This window comes from Camelus dromedarius, unplaced genomic scaffold, assembly GCF_036321535.1.
Source record: "Camelus dromedarius isolate mCamDro1 unplaced genomic scaffold, mCamDro1.pat HAP1_SCAFFOLD_53, whole genome shotgun sequence".
NCBI lineage: Eukaryota > Metazoa > Chordata > Mammalia > Artiodactyla > Camelidae > Camelus > Camelus dromedarius.
In genome coordinates, this window is record NW_026989788.1 from 16,354 (window position 1) to 35,398 (window position 19,045).

Genomic DNA, 19,045 nt, shown 5'->3' on the forward strand with positions numbered 1-19,045 from the left:
GTGTGGACTGTCCGGCTGCTCTGGCGTCTGAACAGCAGAGCTGAGCAGCTGCACCAGAGATCAGGAGGTTTGCAGATCCTGAAATATTGACTCCCAAGCCCTTGACAGAAAAAAGTCTGCTGTGTCCTGCTCTACACGAATCACAATTCACCCTGATGAGACAGGAGAGCAGGGCCCAAACAAGGCATGGTTAATGGGACTGAAGCAATGTTTTAGTTCCAAAACCTTTGTTGAAGTCCTGCAGAATCAGTGACAGACTGTAGCCAGGAAGCGTCTGCAGAAGGAGTCGGTAGCAGGCCTTCCCACCAGGCTCTGGGATGCCGGGGGCCACGCGCTGCACGGGGGCCACCCACTTGAAGAAGACGGACTTGCAGTGGAAGCCGATCAACTCATAGAGCTCGGAGAGGATGCTGCACTGCTGAATTCTCTCCTAGGAACGCTGAAGCACAGGGAGAAAAGCAACAAGCATCTGAACGAAACATGTAAGTGAAAAAAGACACGTAAAAAGTTTTCCCATAAAACAGAGACCTGATGACACAGGAAGGAAGAGGAAGGCTGAGTTCGTGCACTGATGGGACCGGATGCAGAAATGCAGGGAAGCAGCGCTATGCAGATGCTCCAGACCCCCTCCGGCCCCACCTATCCACGTTCATCCTGTCCTTTTCCTAGAAAGGCCTGTATTCCCTGAAACAGAGGAATCTGCTCCCTACACATGAGACGCAGAGAAAGGAAGGAGCAAAAGAAAGGGAAAGTGAAGGAACAACGTTTCATCTAGACCCTAGTATTTGGGCAGGACTTTCACCAAACACACATCTTCTCAAAGCACAGAGCACACAGTGAGAGGCTGACAGAGTGACTGCGACTTCTGCTCCTTAAGCACCAGCTACCTGCCAGCACTCTGCGCCCCTTACTGAATCATTACAATCATCTCAGAAACTATTACTACCCCGGCTCACAGGCAAGGAAATCTGAAACTCGGGGAGGAATTATTATCATCCTGGACAATGTCCCACGACCCAGAATTGTCAGAGCCTCCACAGACCCTGGACTAAAATTCTCCACTTCACCACGGGCCCGGAGCCTAAGGCTGAGGCCACGTCAGGTCTGCACGGGCCCAGAGCACGAGTATGTGGGACAAGGGATGGTCCCACTCGAAGTGCCAGGCCAAGGCCCTCAGAAACCTATGAAATGAAACCGAATCCCCAAACTCATTTCCAACACACTGCCCTGTCCGGGAGGACTGCTCGGCACATCTGGCTTATCACCTGTGCACAGGCTGTGCAAGGGGCCCAGACAGTGACGTGACGTCCCAGTGGAAGTGGCTCGGAGACCGCTTCATCACAGGACAGACTCTCCCGGCTTCCAACGTTAACTCTCCATTCCATTTTCAACTGGAAAGTAAGTTTAGACTTGTTTTCCTCTCCTAGAAACAAAGAGAGTGGTAATATCAGCAGGAAACTCAAGACTGAGGAAGAGTCTCCTGGCCATCTGGAAGGATAGGCCAGGGAGGGAACAGAGACAGGGATCAGAAAGACCCGTGTTCCAGTCCAAAGTCTGCACGTCACTCGCTTTGACAGTTTACTTATTAATACAGGTGAAAAAATCTAATTATGATTGTTGGGAAAACTAATTGAAATAACGTATGCCACTAGCATACGTCTAAAATCCTTCATGAGTGTCCCAGAAATGGAAGTGATCGTGGTTAGTTACTGTCTGCCAAATCTTGGGTGCTAAGCCCACATCAGCCAGCCAGAGATGTGCCAGAGAATGCCTCACCAGCTAGCAGCCTTCTCCAACTTGGAAACTCACAGTGTCTGAAGAACAGGCAGTGGTGGATGCTTTGGGACACTCTGGAGGTAGCACTCCAGTGATGACTTTAAAAAGCTGGGGAGAATTTAGGGGACCATACAGTTCAAATACAGAAAACACATTCCATGTCTGCCCACATTCATCTCTAGCCATGATGATTCAGAGAGGAAATACATATTCAAACGTACACCATTTTCCCACATAAGTGCATCAAAACAATTTGGAAAGAATGTAACTTTCTTCTCTACATCACACAGCGGGGATTACATGGTTTGTACTGAGAGCCCTACTTGTAAAACATCTGCTAACATAACTGGGTCCACTATCAGTCCATTCAAAGAGAAGGATGGAAAAGAACAAAACCAAGCTAATACGCTCCGGTCTTTGGTGGGTTAAAATTTCACAAAGGAGACGGACAGGTCATCAAGGAACCACCCTGCCGTGATCACGGAGCCGGGCAACGGGGTGGGCGGCAAGATGTATGACGCAGCCGCAGCTGTGCCCGCGCTTCTAGGCAGGTATCCAAAGTCACCTCGACATGGCATCCAATGCTTGTGCCCACGTCCTCATCACCTGAAATGTATTTAAGAGAAATGAAAACTAATAAACGGAAAATACCTTTGGTGGGCACACCGTCCAAAGAGCAATGTCACAGTTTGACAACTGGCCATCCCGGTTCCCTGGGATTCATTCTTGGAGAACCTTAAAAACCACTCCTCTGTCCTCAAGAAGTGCTGCCTACATGTCCGATCTTTGGCTCAGGGATACAGCACGTTCACGTGAACTTCAATGTCTGCACAGATTTGACTGTCTTTCTCCAGGTTCATTTGTCCATTCTGAAGAGGCCTGAGTTAAGTCCATCTTCTGTAAGATCAATTCCCTCCAGTGAAAACTCATCGAGCCTGCAATTAAAAGCCAACTGAACAGGACTGTCCTCAGCTAAAAATGTCACCCACCCTTCACTGCTTTCTTAATTTCCTTTCCTAGCTAATTGCAACAGACTAAAACCTCCCTCCACCCAGCTCCCCAACTATGTCAAACAGAAAGTAAGGTCCATAAAAGAGGAGACAACTCCATAGTCACATCTGAATTCCTAGCATATACTAATGTCACTAAATAGAACTATGATTACGGCTTCTTTCCTTTAAAATCTTTCTGGTTATTTAAATGAGACCTTGGAAGAGAGCTGTTTGGGTCTAGTACCTTGATCCAGAAGACTCAGGAGGCCTTTTTCGGAATGGCTGTTCACTGATTCATTCAAAACACAACTTCTCATTCCGGGAGGAGCTGTGATTTTCTGCCAGGAGATTGTGGTCACTCTCATGCCAGAACAGCTTTAAACTAAATCCTTATTTGGATTTGTTATTTTTCCCTGCTTCCCCAAAAATTGACTTTCCTTAATTTCTTGCCTTGAGGACTGATATTTTTCTTTCTTTCTAATTCACCCTTTATTAAACAGGATTCTCAGGATGTGCTTGGCCTTACATAGGATGAGCCTTCCAACTCCCAGTGTGAGAGGCCTGGGGCTCACCTCCCGCCCTCCTGCCAGGGCAACTAACACTCAGTTCAGGAGCCAACCGGCACCCCAGGGCTTCTAAGGCTCGCGTATCTCCCAGAATCCCTGCTTTCTGGTATGACTTGGATTCTGAGGATTTCCCCTCACTTTCTTGAAAATTAGCTGTGCAGCTTGAAAGATGAGGAAGGAAGGATTTATTTCTTAATCAGCATTTTAAGGAACTTGTGTAATGAACGTTTTCACGAGTTTCTAGAACCCTCCATTGCCGAGACAGAAAACACAATAGATATTTTCTAAATTTAGGTATCATGTGCATTGTTTCTCTGCTTTTGTTTTCTTAACTACTAACACACATTTTTTAATTAAAAAAAATAAGTCACGAAATAGGATAGAAACTTGAAGGGGCAAACAAAATTTAAGGGCAAAGAAAGAAAAATGATAAGTACTCTACAAAGTTAATATAATACATACACTATGGATCAGATCAGCAATTCTCAGTAACAGCTAATTGAAACATGACCATGAGGTAAAACGTCTCTCCTGTCAGGAGATGACCAACAGATAATAGAATTAAAACAACAAATTAAAATTCTAAGTCTGGCGTGGTATAGAAGGCTATCAGCTAAATGTGTCTTCTTCTGGAAAAGAGGGAGGCTCACCAGCTCTTTACTGTGGAGCCTGAGCCTAGGGGAGGGCGGTGAAGAACCGCCCTGTAAGTATCCAATTAACAAAGTGGGTGATGAATAAAGAGACTTGAGCTTTGATGACAGAGATGATACTAATATTCACTTGTCCTGTAAAGTATGTCTTCATGTTCAGTGATCAATACCTCGGCGTCCTCAGGGATTAAGATTATAGGAAAATTCACAGCCTGGGCCCAGACCTCCTCTTTGAGCTCGTGACACTGCACTTAGATGTCTCAAGGGCAACTCCAACTCCACCTGCAAAGTGCTGACTTCACGGTGCTCCTCCCATAGCCGTCCTGCCCAGGGCCCCTGGTTGGGAGGGAAGGTCTCTCTGCCCCTCCCAGCTCAGGCCCATCACTCACAGATGTGACTGGACCCCTCCTTCAGGGCTCAGATTTCCTCAGTCACCGAGCCCCACCACCCACACCTGACCTACCAGGTACTCACAGGCACTCCCTCAGCACTGACTCTGGGCTGGGGACCATGCTGCACACTGTGCGAATGTTATCTCACTGGATCTCCACAACAGTCCTGGGAATTGGGTACATCACTGCTTCAATTGATTAGATAAATTGTTTCACTTCCTTGAGTGAGTCATCCAAAGTGACACGTCTACTAAGCCACAAACATGGGACTGAAAACCACTTGAAAATTGAACACTGCTACACCTCGCAGCCACCCTACTCTGATTCGTCACATCACTTTCTGCCGAGCCTACTGAATGTTTGCAAGCATTCTACAAACACAAAAGTGATCTAAGAGAGCACCCCACTCCCCTACTTAAAATCTGTCAATGACGGTCCACTGCTCTTCAGAGAAAGCCTCACCAGGCCTGAGCACAGCCCAACGGCCCGGCATCTTCATTCCCTGCACGGCCACGCCGCCTCACCCACCACGCAGCACAGTGCCGTGTCCAGGACTGGGATGCTGACTCCGTACAACACGGGGCTCGTCTCACTCGAACAATGATCACCCTCTTCAGTGGTCACCCTCTTCAATGCTGACTCTCAGAAAAATGTTTTCTCAGGATGAATCAATATGTTTTCCCTTACAACTTCCAGTCATTGATAATGAGCTCCCCCAAAAAGAGAGAAGACTTAATCCTCAGTCTCCTTATCTGTAAAGTGGGAATAGCAAGGAAATATGTAAGGTTTTCAGAGAAATAAAATTCATGTGAGTCTGAGGGACAATTCCCAACATACAGTAAGCACTCAATATGGGCTTACTTAGTATTAATAAGAATATGTTGCATTCCAGCAACCTTAAATCAATGTTTTATGGCTTTGTCCAACAGACTACTGACAAACATTTGGACGAACCCCTTTGAGCAGATCAGCACAAGTGTATTGGGAGAGGTAAGCGCTGCCTCCAGTTACAGCTCAAACTCTTACATGTTGTTTGAGCATTTAGTTGTCGTTATTGAATAAAGACAGGTGTTCTTTAGTCAAAGCTCCTGAAACATAAATCTTCAAAGATAGATACAAATTAGGTTTCAAGTACAACATTCTCACTAGAAATTATTTGAAAATGATAGTCTTAGCTCCTCTGTACATCAAAAGAGCATGTTCTTAATGTATCTGACTATATACACTGAGAGGATTGTTTAAAAGAAATTAAGATGAAGCCATCCTAAATAAGTTCTCAGTATCATCTGCACAAAGCCCCACCCAAGGGTCTCATTTCTCACTTCCACATAGGTGTTGAGGTAGTTTAACCTGGGTCTTGGTTTTTTATAACACAGGGGAGGGAAGAGTTGTGGATAGATTTATGTAGCAAATATAAACCTAGTGTATTTGATGTGTAGGAATCCTAGAAATAAACAAATTGATATATAGTCCCACCCTTAAGAAGCTCAGCCTTTCCATTTACAACAGCATTAAAAATAAAATGGGAGATACATTTAACAAAAATTTACAAGATTTGTACATTGAACAATTTGAAGTATCACTGAAAAAATTTTAGAAGATCTACATATATGGAAGACATCCCATGTTCATGGAATAGTAGACAATATTGTTAAAAATGTTAAGACTCCCCAAAGTGATCTACAAATTCAGTGGAATCGCTATCAAAATTCCAGCTGACTTCTTTGCAAAAATTGAAAAACTGATCCCAAAATTCATATGGAAGTGCAAGGGGCCCAGGACAGCCAAAGCAATCTTGAAGAAGCAGAGCAAAGTGGGAGGACTCACTTTAAATGTTACTACAAATCTATAGTACTGAAGTCATTATGGTACTGTCATAAGTTTGGATACATAAATCTATGAGACACAGTAAAAATTCCAGGGGGGAAACTTACATTTACAGTCAGTTTTCAACAAGGGCGCCAACAACACTCCATTGAAAGAATAGTCTATTCAACGAATGGTGCAGGGAAAGCTGGGTATCTGCAGGCAAAAGAATGAATTTAGAATCTGAAACCCCCTATTGTATATAACAAATAAAAATTAATTGGAAATGGATCACAGACAGAAACGTAAAATCTAAACCTATAAACTTTCTAAAAGAAGACATAGTATAAATCTTTGTGGTCCAAGGATAGGTTATGGTTTCCTAGATACAATACCAAGAGCAGAAGTGATAAAAAAAAAAAAACCAGATAAACTGGACTTCATCAAAATTAAAACCACTTGTTAAAAAAGACATCATCAAGAAAGTGAAATGAAAGGGGAAGTGGGTAGCTCAAGTGATAGAGTGCATGCTTGGCAAAAAATAAATAAATAAATAAAATAAATGAATAAATCTAATTACCTCCGCTATAAAGAAATTGTCTTAATGCTTAAAAAAAGTAAAGTGGAATGACAATCTGCAGAATAGTAGAAAAAAATTGCAAAGCATATATCTAATAAGAGACTAGTATCCAGGATATAAAACAAATGCTTACAACTGACCAATACAAAGAAAATCGACCCAATTTTTAAATTTACCAAGGAATTAAATAGATACACAAATGACCAATAAGCATATGAAAAGATGCTCAGCATCACTAGTCAAATCAAAATCAAAATGAGATCTCATTTTACACCCACTAGGATGGTTATAATCAAAACACGGACAATAACAAGTGTCGGTCAGGAGGCAGAGGAATGGGAACCCTCAATATGCAGCCATTGGAAAGGGGCAATGGTGCAGCTTCTTTGGAAAAGCCTGGTGTTTCCTCAAAAGTTTAGTGTTATCATATGGCTTAGCAATTCTACTCCTACATATAGGGTCATCCCTCAGTATCCTCGGGGGATTGGTTTCAGGAACCCACCACCCTGGATTCCATAATCCAAGGATGTTCGAGTCCCTTTACAACCAGCCATCTGGATCCATGAAGTAGAAACTACAGATATGGCGGGCCAACTGTACAGCCAACAGAATGAAAACATATTCTCACAAAAACTTGCACATCAATATTCATGGCAGTATCATTCAGAGTAGCCAAAGGTTACAAACAATGTCCATCCATCAATGAATGGGTAAAAAAATTATCAAAAATAGTCCCAAAAACTTTTGGTCATTGAATCTTTGACAAAGGAGGTGAGAACATACAATGGAGTAAAGACAGCCTCTTCAGAAAATGGTGTAGGGAAAACTGGACAGCTGCATGTAAATCAATGAAGTTAGACTACTCCCTCACAGCATACACAAAAATAAATTCAAAATGGCTTAAAGACTTAAACATGTAGACAAGACACTACAAACCTCTTAGAAGGAAACGTAGCAAAACATCTGACATGCATCTCAGCAATGTTCTCCTAGAGCAGTCTACTCAAGCAATAGAAATACAAGCAAAAATATACAAGTGGGTTCTAATTAAACTTACAAGCTTTTTCACAGCAAAGGAAACAGTAAGCAAAACAAAAAGACAACCTATGGAATGGGAGAAAATATTTACAATAAATGAGACTGTCAAGGGGTTAATTCCCAGAATATATAAACAGCTTTTACACTTCATAAGAAAGAAAAATAAACAGTTCAATCCAAAAATGGGCAGAAGTGCTAAAGAAACTTTTCTCCAATGAAAACATACAAATGGCCAATAGGCACATGAAAAAATGCTCAATATCATTATCAGAGAAATGCAAATCAAAACTACAACCAAGTATCACCTCACACCAGTCAGAATAGCCATCATTCAGAAGTTCACAAACAATAAATGCTGGAGAGGCTGTGGAGAAAATGGAACCGTCCTACACTGTGCTGGGAATGCAGTTTGGTGGAGCCATTGTGGAAAACTGTATGGAGATTCACCAAAAGACAAAAAATTGACTTCCCCTATGACCCAGCAATCCCACTCCTGGGCATATATCCAGAAGTAACCCTAATTCAAAAAGACACCTTCCCCCAAATGTTCACAGCAGCACTATTTACAATAGCCAAGACATGGAAACAACCTAAATGTCCACTGACAGATGACTGGATAAAGAGGTTGCAGTATATTTATACCATAGACTACTACTCAGGCATAAAAAATAATTAAATAATGCCATTTGCAGAAACATGAATGGACCTGGAGAATGTCATTCTAAGAGAAGTAAGCCAGAAAGAGAAAGAAAAATACCATATGAGATCGCTCATATGTGGAATCTTAAAAAAAAAACAAAAAACAAAGAAAGAGAAACTTATCTACAGAGCAGAAACAGACACAGAGACATAGAAACCAAACTATGGTTACCAGAGGGGAGATGGTGTGGGAAGGGATAACTTGCGAATTCAAGGTTTGCAGATACTGATTATGTATAGAATAAACAGCAAGTTTATACTGTATAGTACAGGGAAATATGTTTAATATCTTATAGTAACTTATGTTGAAAAAGAATATGAAAATGAATACATGTATATTCCTATATAACTGAAGTGTTGTGCTGTAAACAAGAAACTGATGCAACATTATAAACTGACTAGACTTCAATGAAACTATTTTTAAATAGACCAAAAACAAAAAAAAAAAGAAAGAAAAAATATTATTAAACCAAAAGAATATATTACTGTTTCAGGCTACAACATGGATGAACCTTAAAAAAAGTATGCTGAAATAAGCCAGACACAAAAGGACAAATACTGCCCTTTTAGGTGAAGTGTATCTAAGTGTTCATTGTACTACTCCTGTAAATTTTCCGGAAGTTTGAAGTCTATTAAATTAAAAATAAAGTGTATTATTCATTAAAAACATAAAACGATCCCTCACAGGAGGGCTTTAAATAATAAATGAAGAAATGCATGTAAATCTCCTGGAACAAAACTTTGCACGTCCACAGACAGTCACTGCTGTCACTGCCACTCAGAGGTTGGTACCAGCGCTGATGAGAGCTGCCTCCACTCGCTGCCCTGCAGACAGGTGTGAGGGCCTGGGTTCTGACAGGCAGGGTGACCTGGAACCTGAGTCAGACACAGCAATGCCCCAGACTCTGTGTTACCCAACTTTCTTATACAAGCTGCTACATGTAACGTAAACACGCTAGAGGGATGTATCTTACAACATAGGCAATACAGTCAATGTTTTACAATAACTATAAATGGAGCAACTATTGTACACCTGAAACATATCATATTGTAAATCAGCTATACCTTTAGAAAAAATTAAAAAATAATGTAAAAATGTTATAACTTTAATATCAGTCCAGTTTTTAGGTAACTACTAAACAGCTTAGAATGTATAAAAGCATTTAAGTGTGATGTTTATTTACATATTTATTTACTTTCAGCCTCCTGCTAAGAGAGAATTTAAACAATTTTTTAAACACAGCTTAACAACCATAACAACAAAAAGACAAAAGTGAGAGTGAAAAGAAAATGGAGATTCAATACTTAAATGAAACCAGGGGGAGGTAAAGTCATAAAAATGGATGCCATGAAGTCAGGGTAAGTGTTAAAGGCCGACTAGAAATTCAGCTGTAAGATTTTTGGCAGCTAAAGGAAAAAGAAAAAGATGAAGGGACGGGTGGTAGAGCTTAGTGTTAGAGCGTGTGTATAGCATACACAGGGTCTGGGTTCAAGCCCCAGGGCCTCCACTAACAGATAAATACACCTAATTACCTACCCCCCAAAAAGAGCCCCAAAGAAAATAAAAAGAGAAATTTGTTTCCTAAAAAACCTGATAATAAATTTAGATTAAATACTTAAAAAAAAAAAAGAAAAATAGAAACAAATGAGTGACACAAGCGATAATGCCCGTGAGATAAATCTGCGGTGGCAGCTGGCAGGTCCCCATGTCCCACGTGGGAAAATCTGAAACATCCTTCTCACCACCCAGAGTCATCCTCAGCCTACCCCACCCCTCCCCCTGTTAAATGCAGGAGCACAGCCAGGGCCGGGCCTTTGTTCTCTCTGTGTCATCACAGTGAGACAGGATGGAAGGGGGCAGAGCACAGCCATTCAAGGAAGGCCACAACAATTAACATCAAAATGGTGAAGGATTCAACCCCAATAGGCCTTGAGGCTCAGGATGAAGAGATTTAAGTTCTAGCAGATCTTGAGCTTCATTACACACCCATTGTAATAGTAACAAGGTGAATAACACACCCCCAGGCACCATGGCAGTCCCAAGGCTAGCCAAAAAAGGCCAAAGGTGGGAAATGGCCAACTCCCTGTGAATTCCAGCCCCTTGCCCTTAGGCTGGTCCTTCTACTTATTAGCATATGAAACCACCAAGCCCATGAATACAAGCAACACAGCACCGCCTAGGGGTCACACCTCTCTCTCCCGCTTCAGAGAAGGCCCACACTCGGTGGAGTGTGTACCTACTTTTAATCTGAGCATGAAACCCCCACACATCGTGGAATTTCTCTTGCCTTTCAATGAATCTCTCTGAATAAATCTACCTTTACTCAACAGTGGCTTGCGCTTGAATACTTTCCTGCATGAAGCCAAGTACCCACATCTGGCAGGGCACGTCCAAGGGGCTCAACCAAAGCCTGGGACACAGCCCTTCTCATGCCCCACTTATTTTTTCTTGTATCAACAGGACTGGGTTGTGAAGGGAGCTCTAAGGCCCCAGCTAAGGGACAGAAGCAGCCCCAAGGGCTCGAATTGGCGGGCAGCCTCTCCCCCAGCAGGGGCCCTGGGGTCTGCCCGGTTCTCTATGTTTCTTTGTTGTGCTGAATCCCCAGCCACAAAGCGTTCTCCCTAGGCCTGTCCCCACAAAACCCTTCTCTCCAAAATACAAGCACATCATGTCACAGTCCTCTTGTTCAACCAGGAAATGTTCAGCCCACTATTTCCCTCCCCAGTAAAGTACCTAACTGTCCTCCCTCCCATCCCACCACTTCTTTCTTTGTGACAACTCTGCACTCCCCACCCACCATCCTGAACGCAGGTGCCTTGCTGGCTGGGACCGAGATGTTTGCATCCTTTCACTTTCCCCTTTCTACATTAAAAAGCCTTTCCTGAGTCTCCCACCCATCTGATTCTGAACTTCACAAAGTGCTGAGTTTACGGTCACTATGTGCATACATCCCAGGTTTTGACTAGGTTTCCTTCACAAGATCCTCATTAAGGAGCTGCATCAAGAAGTTTAAAGAGGCTATTCTTACATCTGAGTGGAGGAGCCTGCATAAAATTTAAATGGCTTTGAATAGACTGTTAACCAGGGACAGAGAGGTCGAAGGTCCTAGTCAACAGTGTCATGAGGCAAAATGTTCTTCAAAGGCTCAGAGTGGCTTCTGAACACGGAGTCGGCAGGGAGGAGGTGACAGGCAGTGAGTGGAGTGTGTGACAGAGCTTACGCTCCCCCAGCTTGGGAAGAATTGAATTTTTTTCTAGTTTTCCAAACAATTCCTTACTACCTTTTTCTCCTACTGTCACATACCATTTCCTACGAATTAAGAAAATCAATATCAGTCATTTGGGCCAGTTGGGAGAAGCTACACGATGCCATTCACAGGGCTGGGGCATGACAGCCACACCAGTCTAGGTTGAAAGACCAGTGGGGGTATTTCCAAGGTGATCACGGGCATGCAGCAAACTCCCCAGCTTCAATGACCTCATCTCAAAGGTGGGGCCAATAAAACTACCAAGCAAAGTGCGTGATGATTATGGCCAACATCTGTTTACTAGGTAAGTGCCCATGACAGCTGCCGCTTAATGGGGAATGAGTATGACTAACGAGGCCCAGTCTACCTGGTCACACGTGCCCTGCCTTCCTGCCTTGGTGCAGCAGCAGAGCTTGTTTAGCTGAGATGAACGCCCCCAGAGCAGCCCCCGACGGGTAAGCTCCCAGGGCTGCACTGCGAGGCCTGTTCCTTCCTTTACGCAGCGCTCGACTGTTTTGCAGTCATCTGTTTTTATGTTTATCCTTTTTGTAACTGCCTCCACCCCGGAGTTTTGCTCAAGCAGCACAGGGCCAGGTATGTCTTGCTCTCTGCTGGATATTCTGGGCTGGGAGACAGCCGAGCACACATCTGGCTCAGGTGCTGAAAGGAGAGGGCAGAAGGCCCAGGGGCCCATGCTGAACTGAGGCCCCTGCACCCAAAATTATGGTCTGACTTTGGGCAAATTACACAGTCTTCTTTACCCTGAGATTCCTCATCTGTCCATGAAAATAACTGCCCATGGCACACAGGTTTACCAAGATAAAAGGAAATCACCAAATTCACAACCTATTCAAGGGGCTACCAGTGCATCCTCAACAGACAAATGCTGCCTTTACGGCTCTGACACACGCGAAGCGGGACGTCCACACACAGTGAACGCTGCTAAGTGCCAGTGTGTTAAGTGCTTCATGTGTGCTATAATACTCTTTACAACTTACAACAATCCCAGGTAGAAACCAATATTATCATGCCCATTTCACAGATTCACCAACAGGTTAGGAGAGGTTACATTCTAGTCCAAGGCCCCATGGTGAGGAAATGGGGATTTAAACCTGAATCTGGGCCCAGGCCTGGGCTCCATCTCTCTCCCATCCACTTGACCACTTGCCTATGAAATCCACCTGTCCAATACACAAGTTTGCAGCTGGCCAGCTCTTGAATGCAATGTTTGCCACCGTTTCTCAATGTTCATTAATTACCATAATCTGTTCTCAGAAACCACTACAGAAAAGAAAGGTGGGCTTACGTCCCTGCCCACAAAGAAAAGGAATTCTGCCTTCTCCTGTAATGTGCAGAACACCTTCCCTACACCACCAAATCCTTTTGTATGCTTCCTCCATGTTTATGTTTGCACACGGCTTATTAAATTAGAAGGTACCTGAAGTAATTCCATCTCGGCTGCTTTCCAAGTTTGCAGATTATCCATAATCATTCTGTGACCGAAAATACTACAGTGTGAATGAAAATACTGCAACCATGTCAGTAAACAAAGAATGCCGAAACCAAGCCATCAGCAGCCACTGTCACACCCCAGCGAGGACAGGCCTGCAGCCCAGCCTCTCAGCCACTCATATTGGTGCTCTCTGAGCAGACTCAGAATAAGAAAGGACAGGATACTTGCCCTAGATAGCTAGGTGCTTGTTAAAGTATGAATTCAGTGAGTCCAAATGTTTGCTTCCTCCCATACATGGAAAAGCACTAAATACTTGAACTTGAGATACCTGGCTTTCTTTAGATAACAAGCAATCTTTTATTGTTCCAACTACCTGGTCTTTGTTGTAAAGCTCCTATATATCCTAGCTCTTCCCATACCTCTTGGGAGCAGTTCCTCAGAGTGATCTGAGAGGCTGTCATCCAGGCTCGAGTCCTCCCGCCAAATGAAACACAACTCTTAACTTTAGGCTGAACATTTATTTCAATCAAGTCCCAGAAGAGACACAACTCATCACTTCTTTAATGGAATACACTGGATCAGGAACCAAAAGAGTGTTTTAGTCCTGAAAAACTACTGGTTCCTCTTTCTTCCTGTCATTATACAGTCCCACCAGAACTCATTACTTTGCTGTCTGCTCATCTGGTAACCAAACTCAGAGAAGAGTCAACTCAGCAGACTGCCCTACTGGGGAGAACAGCCGGCAAAAGCACTGTGGGTTGCCTGCCCTCCCGCACGCTCTGCTGACCCCTAGTGTCCTCCGTGGAGACCAGGGCAACAGAGCTGTTCCCAACAGCTGCAAAGTCCCACACGTTAAGAAAATCATTTTATGTTATATGATATGTTACGTATATACCCATCTCTGAAAACAGCTTTGTCAGAAGCCCAAATCTTCAACATTAATCTGCAAAGGCAAATCCAGTCCCTAAGTGAAAACAAGTCTTAAGACGACGCTAAGGCCTCCAAAGTTCTCTCCACGACCATCAACCAAGCTGCCTGCAGGTCTGCAGCTGCAGGCGGCAACATGTCTGCTTTTAAAGCAAACCCATCCTGCCCTCGGGTGCTACAATGTCCCTCTACGACCTCCCATCTCAGGGTAAGAGCAGCCGCTGCAGAACCTCACAGGGCAGCACTGGCAGGACTGGATACAGAGGATCAGAGCTAAACTAAGCCTTCTGATGACACGAGCTTTTCACTGTGTCACTTTACAGATGAATATATATATAGAGAGAACTGGGGTGATCTTGCTCAAAGTCACACAGCTAATAAGTAGCAAAGTCTATAACTCTGCTCCTCCCTCCGGCATGACGCCCCAGCTGGGACGCCCACAGGGTTCTCTCGTGCCTGCCTGACCAGTCGTTTCCTGTCACACATAACCAACCACAGGGTCTGAACCTAGCCTGCCTTTTCAGCATCTTTTACCTCCAGTCTCTCAGGAACAAGGCTGCTCTGGCCACTGTATGACTTCCGGCTTCCCAAATCCTCCATGCTCAGGGTAGTCTTGCCTGTGCATCCAGCACCCTGCTGAGAGGCACTTCCTCCCCTGCAGGAGGAGGTTTCCAATCTCCGCAGGGACACCCCCTCAGGGAAGCCCTCTTCTCGCCCTCAGCATGACAGGTGTCCCAGGCCACATCCCGAGCTGCCCCATTAGGACTGCGGGTGCCCAGGTTTGCTAGTCAGACCAGCAGCCTCAGAGCCAGGCATTATGCCCGTGTCTCCCTGCAAACCTACTGCCTGCCTCACAGTCCCCAGCCAGCATGTCACCTGGAAGTCACAGCAAGTGCCCCACCCAATCCAGAAGTCTCTTCATTTGCCAGCACCACTGAAGACTGGTTTCCAACCTTTGGTCAGTTTTGCACAAAAAGGCACCTTCCACTGTGAACCGGGGGGGTTTTGCTTATGCTACCCACCCTTACTGGAAATGTCAAGGGAAACCAAAAAGCCTTTTCTCGACACTTTTTTGATGACACCCTCCCACCCACAATACTCAAATGTTCAAGAGAATTGGGTCCACGTGATTTTGTTTTCCTTACGCTAAGTGGCTCAAAACACTGCGGGATTCTTTCTCTTTTGAGGGTATTTGTACTAAGTTTATAGGCTTTAATCTGCTTTTGTCTCTCTCTTCAGTATCCCTCGTAGTTGCCACTTCTTACTCCCTTCAGCAGCCTCCCTCCCAACATCAAGTCTAGGAAATCAGCTGTGATGAGGGGCCCAGGGGCAGTCACAGAATATGCAACTAAGGAACAGAGAGGCGGCATAATTTGCCCAAGGTGATCAGCTGCAAACCCTAACAGAGTGTGTCACGTCCCTCTGTTTAACTCTTATGCTAAGCAAGTTAACTTTTTGTAGATTATAGTTATAAACAGATGAGGTATCAAAATATATACAAGGACACACATCAACTCTAAGATGTTGATTAACTCCACTATTTTGTTTCTATTTTATTTCTGTTAAAAAAATTAAGAACCTCTGCAGTCAATAAAGCAAAATGTTACTGGGTTTTAAATCCAGAATATGGAGGTGTTAAGTGTGTCATTGCTCATACTTATTTGTATGTTCACAAGACAAAATGATTTGAAAGTCTCTCTCCCCTCACCCTACTCACTACTGGCTCTCACCAGATCTCCCAGTCCACACATCTAACAGCCTTTCATTTTACCCACAGCTGAACTCATCAGATTTTCCCCAGAACTCCCTCTGCAGGTTTCCCTCATCACAGCACAGCAGGACTATCATTTACCTCATTAATCCACCCCGAAACCTGGGCCTTACTCCATTCTAACTTCACAGACAGCATTCATCCTTTCATTTTTACCATCGAAACATGTCTTCAATCTGTTCGCTTTTACCCACTGACCATCCCACACTCAAGTGGAAGCCACCAACACTGCACACCTGGACTCACGAGTCTCCCAAGTGGCCCTACAGCCGCTCTCCCCTACTTGAGACAAATGGGATTGGGTCACTCTCGTGCTTTTAGGACTCTTTCCAAACCCACTTTTCTTAGAAGAAACTCCAAGTTCTTCACCTGGTGAAGGTCTTTGCCATCAAACTGTCAGCTCAGGGAGGGCAGGACACGCCCTCTCCCCTTGGCCCCACCCTCTGGCAGAGCATCAGCATGGGACGACCTGCTGAGCTACACCAGCCTGTATTCTAAACCTGGTCTTGATTTCTTAGCAAACTGCTTCACTTATCCATACAAATCCAAGGTAGATTAGAAAGATTTTAGATGTTGAGCTAGACTATTGATTTGGGGATTTTGCACTAGCAACCTGCAAGTAAACGTTCTAATGATTCTGTCTTCTAAAAACCACACCCAGATTTAAGTAGTACTTGTGGAATATCTTCGGAGTAAAAGGGACTGTACTTTTACAGACTTTATATTTTATAACATGAACAACCCGCACAGGGTCACAAATGGAACTGCCTCACAAGTGACAGAAGACAGGTGAGAGGCATATAGCAACAGGTCACAAAGATGGTAAGAACAACGTTGATTCTCCAACCCCCGAAAAAATTCCTCAATGAACCGAAAACTCTGAATTTTGAAAGTAAAATACTATCATATAAAGAAATAAAATAAATAATCCTCTTCATCAGGGTTTCAAGATCTGACTCCAGAATTTTTAGCAGGCTATACTGAATCCTAGCACAGGAAAATCAGATAGACTAGTGGTGAGTAAGTTCCAGGGAAACGGCAGTAATTCCTCCACATGTAAAAGGACATACACTCACCTGTCAAGGTGAATGTAAACCGCATTCTGGAGAAATTCGGAAGCTCCCAGGCTCTGCTTCTGGATGGCAAGCACACGGACAGCTTCGAAGCATGCTTCTAACTGAGTCACCGTCATTCTTACACTGCAGGGGGAAACGGAGGCCCTCAGTCATGAGCTGAGATGTTCCTGTCGTGTCTCACAGCCCGTGCCTCGGGGACTCAGTGCCCTGCAGCAACCCGGCCCCAGGCGAGGACACACAGCATGGCCCACCCAAGCATGAGGTGCACTGTGCTTGAGAAAGCCCATCCCCAATGGGGGCAAGAGGTGCTGGTGGGGATGTGTGAACCTATAAATGCTCACAGAAATACACCTACATACAATGAAGTGATACAATTAAGAGTAGCAGGCTATTTAACAAAATTTCAATTGTCAGTGGAAATTTTACCATTCCTTTCCACTTGTCCCCTGCACTCTGAGACAGGCTTAGGCTCTCTCACACCTGCAGCTCTGATGCAATCGTTGTGAAGCCATTTTGCTTTGCTGCACGTGTCTTCGCTCCCCGTGTCGCTGTGACTGTCGTCTCTTAACAGAGTCAGATGTCTTCCTGGATCTCTCCCTGAGTTCCTTGCTCCTGCTTCTCAAATCCTAAGATAAAGGGCAAGTGAAGACACATGACTATAAAAGGCACTGTGGACTTGACTAAAGCCTTCAGTGACCCCTAGTTGAGTGCTGCCCACCCCTTACCTTCGATTCTCAAGGTTCTGCCCAGGGTGATATCCAGACAGGATAGCGTCCTGGGCCAATTAAATTGTGTGGCTTGGGCGCACGGACAGGTGCAGGAGCTGGTTCCAGAGCCGGGCACCACCCCACCTCTGCTCGTCTCTCTCCCGAAGCCCCGCTTCCAAGCCCCTAGGATCCCTAATCTTCTGTTCTTCTCTTCTACTTAATCCAAGCCCTTTTCCTCTTCCTTTATTCCTTACTTATCCCCAGCTGGAGTGATTTTTCAATCACAGTATCTGAAAAAATTTCCTGCAGCTGAAAAAGAGGTCTCCAGAGGTCAATGCCCATATGCTGGTTCTTGAAGAGAGCCCCAGGTTAGGGATACCCTCACCAACACTCACAGGGCATCAGACATGTTGCAGGGTCGACCACCCCCAACAAGAGTTTGCTGTGACCCCAAGGCACGCACAGCATCCCTGCTCACAAAAATGTAGTTGGCTCATTTATCCATTATTGAGAAGAAAAATTAAAAATTGTTCATGTTCCTTACTAAAATTATTTATGAGGTGGAAAAAGGGATTGTAATAGAAAAGAAAAAATTTGACTTCATGTTAGATGTGTTCCTTTGGCTTTAAACCTGTGCCCTGTTTTCTAGGCTCAGACATGCTAGCTCTGCATCTTTTGTAAAAGAAAGTTGCCTTTAGCCTGAAATATCCAGGAGGGCCTATTCTGCGGGCTCTGATCTTTAAGGATGTTAGCTCTTCTACACTTATGTAGAGATGGCAAGTTGCAAAATAGAGAATAACCTGTTTTTTTTTTTTTTTTGGAGGTTTTAAAGGGTCACCGTGATTTGACCCACATGGACAGCTGCAAGAACAAAGGATTCCAAGGAAATCAATTCGTACAGCAAGAAGTTTGCAACAACCAACCACACCCCCGCCCCTTTTTAGTAAAAAAGGAGACTGAATTCTGACTTGGGGAAGAGGGTTCTCCAGGATATCAGTATGCCATCTTCTGGGTCTGCCAGCTTTTCAAATAAAGTCACTATTCCTTGCTCTAACACCTCATCTCCCGATTTACTCGCCTGTCATTCAGGAAGCAGAACTAGCTTTGACGTGGTAACTAAATGACTTCATTGGAGGTAGTATGTCTCCACTGTTTCCTCATTTCCAATATGTCACAACCTATAAATTTTATATGCTGTTTAGCAACACAACCAAAAAACCTAACATAGGGAATTGATTCCATGGAAATAAAATTATTTCTACTCCTTCAAAACTTTTTTTCTTTTCTATTTTATTTGTTTTACTTATTGAAAAGAAAATAAAAGTCAAATCTATTTATTTCATGTATTTTTGTTATAGCTGCAT

General features: G+C 44.0%; 1 pseudogene; it reads right to left on the reverse strand.

Annotated features, from left to right (window-relative positions):
• Positions 1-464: 464 nt before the first annotated feature.
• The window catches only part of LOC135320757 (trafficking protein particle complex subunit 9-like), a 53,274-nt pseudogene continuing 34,693 nt past the window's right edge, over positions 465-19,045 (reverse strand).